This window comes from Otolemur garnettii, unplaced genomic scaffold (assembly GCF_000181295.1).
Source record: "Otolemur garnettii isolate 467f Iridium unplaced genomic scaffold, OtoGar3 scaffold00055, whole genome shotgun sequence".
NCBI lineage: Eukaryota > Metazoa > Chordata > Mammalia > Primates > Galagidae > Otolemur > Otolemur garnettii.
In genome coordinates this window covers 6,405,618-6,410,646 of record NW_003852450.1, presented here as the reverse complement: position 1 = coordinate 6,410,646, position 5,029 = coordinate 6,405,618, and the positions used below count along the sequence as shown (strand labels likewise).

At 51.5% G+C, this 5,029-nt stretch overlaps 1 pseudogene; it reads right to left on the bottom strand.

Annotated features, from left to right (window-relative positions):
* The window catches only part of LOC100960171, a 6,799-nt pseudogene extending 5,827 nt beyond the window's left edge, over window positions 1–972 (bottom strand).
* Between the last annotated feature and the right edge of the window lie 4,057 nt (window positions 973–5,029).

The window sequence follows — 5,029 nt, the reverse complement described above, 5'->3', positions numbered from 1 at the left end:
CCCAAGTAGCTGGGACTACAGGCACCTGCCACAATGCCTGGCTATTTTTTGGTTGCAGCTGTCATTGTTGTTTGGCGGGCCTGGGCTGGATTCGAATCCGCCAGCTCCAGTGTATGTGGTTGGAGCCTTAGCCACCTGAGCCACAGGTGCCGAGCCCTTACTTCACTTTTGATTAGGGTAAGAATATAGACTAATACAGAAAATGCAGCCCATAGTTTAACATCTAATACATATCTTTAGAAAGAAGGGAGAAGGGTAGAGTTTTCATGAGTAGGAAACTGAGGTGCTCCAGCTGCAGAAAAGAAGCAGAAAAGTCCCAAGTGGAGGGGGAGCAGCAGCAGCTGAGTTCACACAGGCTACATCCTATTAGGGAGCCTATTTCAGTTAAGGCTGAACATTGTGAACGTTCTCAGCTCCGAGTTCTTCGACAGGAAAAAGGAAGTTTAAAATTTCTGCTTTAATATTCACCCCTTTCTGCAGTCTTCATTCTAGGCCCGATCCTTGACTCAAGTATCTGGCAGTTTCCGGGCAGAGCTGTGCAACTGATCTCCCTTCCCAGCACAGGAAGCCCCCATGACCCCTCCTGAAGATAGAGTCCAGACAAAAGCAACAGACTTCAGACTTTAGTGTTATTCTTGGCAGGGGACTTCCTGCATTCCAAGCGTTTTCCTCCTAAGCAGACCAAACCACTGACTTGGGGGCTGGCAAAAAAAGACAGACTTAGGGAGGGGGACAACCCCTTCCCCCCAGCCACTCACCTATGACATCAGGCTCCAGGTCCACAAAGACAGCCCAAGGCACACGCTTGCCAGCCCCTGTCTCACTGAAGAAGGTGTTGAAGGAGTCACTGCCCCAGGTTAGGGTCTTGTCGCTCAGTATGGTGCCATTGGGCTGGATGCCATGCTCCAGGCAGTAGAGCTCCCAGCAGGCATTGCCCATCTGCACCCCTGCCTGGCCCACATGGATGGAGATGCACTCACCCTGGTGGTGGTGGGAAACACATGTCATGAGTGGTGTGGAGAGGGGGGAGGGAAATGGGGGCTTGAAAAGCCTTCCCTGGGAGTACCCTTTATCTTTCCTCCTCAAAGGCTGAAATCTGGCATTACCTATTCTGAAACTCAGAAGACTGGGTTCTTTTTCCAGGATTTCCTTCCTATGCTTAAGAAAAACCACCACCTCCAGGCCTTCATTTTTCTTTACTCATTCAGAGCTTTATTTTTATTCTTTTTAGAGACAGAGTCTCACTTTGTTATCCTCGGTAGAGTGTTGTGGCATCACAACAACCTCCAACTCCTGGCGCTTGCCTTAGCCTCCAGAGTAGCTGGGACTACAGGCGCCCGCCACAACGCCTGGCTATTTTTTAGTTGCAGTTTGGCCAGGGCCAGGTTCGAACCTGCCACCCTCAGTATATGGGGCTGGCGCCCTTCTGACTGAGCCACAGGTGCTGCCCGCAATCAACAGCTTTAGAAGGAGGTGGCCACATCTAGGTCTTCTAGGGCAGAACCAGAGAAAGCCAAAACCATGCAGCCAAATCCCACTGCATATTGCCCTCGGTTGTCTGGGGTGCCTTGGGAAAGATCAGAGTCCTGTATTTCAAGACAGGCCCGCCAAGAGCTTCTAGGTTCAAGCACTGCGGCCTAAGGGAGGTCTCCCATGGCAGCGGTCCTCTACATTCCCCACTCCCTGAAGACTAAGTGTAGGCCTGTGGATAAACTGAGGAAGCAACCCTTGAGTTAGGGCCAGACGCTTGGAAGCTTATCCACAATTTCCCCTTTTGGGGGGACATGCACCTACCTTAAACACTTGCCCCTAACAACTGCAGTACAGAAAAGTTAAACCAAGCAAGTACCACTCAGGGTCACACTTCACCTTTCCACCTTGTTACTCAGGTAATTCCTAAGATGGATAGACCTTCTCCCCCACCTTCTGACCTTTGACCCCCCAACCCACAGAGGATCAGTTTGAAGAGGCTGAGCATCTCCTGGATGTAGAAGAGATCTTCTGTGAGGCCAGAAGGCAATAGTTTATCAGTCTTAGGTACTATCTTGCAAGATAGCCTCAGAGTGGATGGCACCTGTGGCTCAGTGAGTAGGGCGCTGGCCCCCATATACCAAGGGTGGCGGGTTTGAACTCAGCCCCAGACAACCTGCAACAACAACAACAAAAATAAGCGGGTGTTGTGGTGGGCGCCTGTCGTCCTAGCTACTTGGGAGGCTGAGGCAAGAGAATCGCTTAAGCCCAAGAGCTGGAGGTTGCTGTAAGCTGGGACGCCACACCACTCTACCACGGGTGACAAAGTGAGACTCTGTCTCTTAAAAAAAAAAAAAAAAAAAAAGATAGCCTCAGAGGCTTTAAGGAGACAGAGAGCAGAGGTGGGGATTAAAATAGGTGGGGATTAAAATATTCGAGGGGGACGAGGTTAGGTACAGGAGCTGTGAGTACACACTCAAGTTCTCAGGTTTAACTGAGGGACCCCAAGTTCCTGGGCACCAAGAAAACAGAGAAGTGGAGTAAAGAATATTCTTTTCCGGGAACCAAGAGCTTTCAGAACCCCCTGGTCAAGTATAAGGCACAAAGGACATGGACTTGTGACTGAGTCAGTAGCCCAAGACAAAGGCATTCAGGGGAGGGAGGGCTCCTGACTTGAGAAACCTGTAGAAGTAGCCTAATCCTAGGTCCTGCTTTCTGCGCCGTCTGTGCCCCCAGAGGGAGGCGAGGACTGCGGCCAGCCGGAGGGGCCCAGGGCCCTCGGAGACTCGGGAGAGCGGTCTGCCGCAGACCCGACTCTGCCGCCCGGGGTGTGAGCGCAAAGCACCAGCGGTCCCACCAGCTTCTCGCTTTGCCGGCCCAGTTGTGCAGCGCCCTCCATAGCGCTCAGAACTTTTTTAGCTTGCGTCGCCCCCCGCAGTGAAGACCCGTAGAGAAGCGGTACTGAGACTTCTCGAGAGTCCCCGCGCTTTCTTCAGGGCGCAGCCTTCCTGTGAATCCCCAGGCCCTCTTAACATCCACGCGCAGTTCACCCACACCCTGGACTGCCGGGACACCCCCTCTTTTTGGGCCGCCGACGCTTACCAGAGACCCTACTGGGTGTCCCTGGCATCCTCCCCCTCTCAGCACCCCACACTGTGGACTTTTCCAGCGCCCCCAGGTCCGCCTCACCTTGGCTGCTCCAGTAAGCGATGCCAGTGGAGGATCACTGACTGCAGACATGCTAAGAGCCTCCAGCAACACCCCAAGCCCTGGCGCAGGCCGGCTAGCTGGGTCTTATACATCCCCGCCGAGCCGCCCGCCATGCCGTCAGGAGGGGCTCCCATTGGGTAGTGGCTGGACAGAGGCCGCCCCTTGCACACCTCTCACTGGACCAGGCCCAGCTGAGGCCCGCCCCTCGCGCTGCTATTGTCCGTCCGCTTACTGAACGGATCTGGTCATTGGACAGTTTGCTCAGGCAAAGGGAGGGAAAGTTCTCGTAGGTCTGCGTCCTCCTGGATAACTTTAACCTGTTGGAGTGGGTGCTGGGTTTGAGAGGCTGAGTCTTTCGGGAGCAAGACCTTCGTTCTGTATTCCTCCTAGAATTTTGTACACAAAGCGACACTGCGGACCTAGTTCGAAAAGTGCGTAAACCTCAGAGGAACGGGGCAAACTTGCGCTCAGCAACCATTAGAGAAGGAAAGCTGCTATCATGAGAACCAAGGGCTGGGGGCTACTAGGGAGGGACAGTACAGCCGGGGTGGGGAGATAGGTGTGGGCAAGGACATAACAGGTGTTGATAGTTGAAATCTAGCTTCCTTTTGACTGGGGCAACTGTTGCTGGTTTAGGTGACTCAGATTTCTGAAAAAGCAAGACGTACTGGCTGACCAAAGCAGATTGAAAGGGACTTGGGGGTGAAGGTAGAAGCTTGAATGGTAGGCTTGAAACTGCCCTTACAAATTGACGAAGGGGAGCAAGGTGAGAACTAGAGTACAAGCCCCCAAAACTCTGTGAAGGAACAGGCCTAGCTAAAATAATGATCATCAGCCACTGTCCCTTCGTTTGCATCATAGTCGCTGTCTTTTCCTTAATTTATAATTGCCACTCCAGAGGGCACAGCTGGTAGTTGTAAAGATTTTTTTTTTTTTTGAGACAGAGTCTCAAGCTGTCACCCTGGATAGAGCGCTGTGATATCATAGCTCACAGCAACCTTCAACTCTTGGGCTCAAGCAATCATCTTGCCTCAGTTTTTTATGTTTAGTAGAGACAGGGTCTCACTTTTTTTATGTTTTTTAATTTTTTTGCAGTTTTGGCTGGGGCCAGGCTTGAACCCACCACAAGTATATGGGGCCGGCGCCCTACTTCTTGAGCCACGGGTGCTGCTCACTTTTTGCTCAGGCCAGTCTTAAACGCGTGAGCTCAAGCTATCCACCTGCCTTGGCCTCCCAGAGGGCTAGGATTAGAGGCATGAGCCACCGTTCCTGGCCTACCCTTAGTATTTTTACAGCACATTCCAGAGGAACCCAGGGTATCACCATCTCCTATTCATTCTTACTTCCAGAGGAAAGGTGACTACATCCAGTTTACGAAGAGTCAGGCTTAGAAACTTGTACAGCCTGAGGAAATCTACAGCTGTTACGACTTTTTGCCGTTAGAGCTCAGAAAGACTCAAAGTCACTGGCCAATTCCTAAGACTCTAGCATGTCATTCAAAACTGTTGTGAAATTTTAAAAAATGAATACTTGTTCAGGTGACTCAGAGAGGTTTAAGTCCAGGGTGTAAATGTTAACTTCTAACTTTAAAAAGTGTTATATGGTCTCAATCCTTGGATCTGGATTTTATGAGGCTGCCTTATCTGAAGTGGATGCCTTTCGTTAGGGGGGGTAAGGTAACAAACAGCATGTGGCTAAACATTCAAGTAAGTGCTTTGAAAACCTACGTAGGGGCTTGGCGCCTATAGCTCAACCGGCTAAGGCGCCATGTACACCTAAGGTGGCGGGTTTGAATCCCCAGCCCGGACCGCCAAACAACAATGACGGCTGCAACCAAAAAATAGCCGGG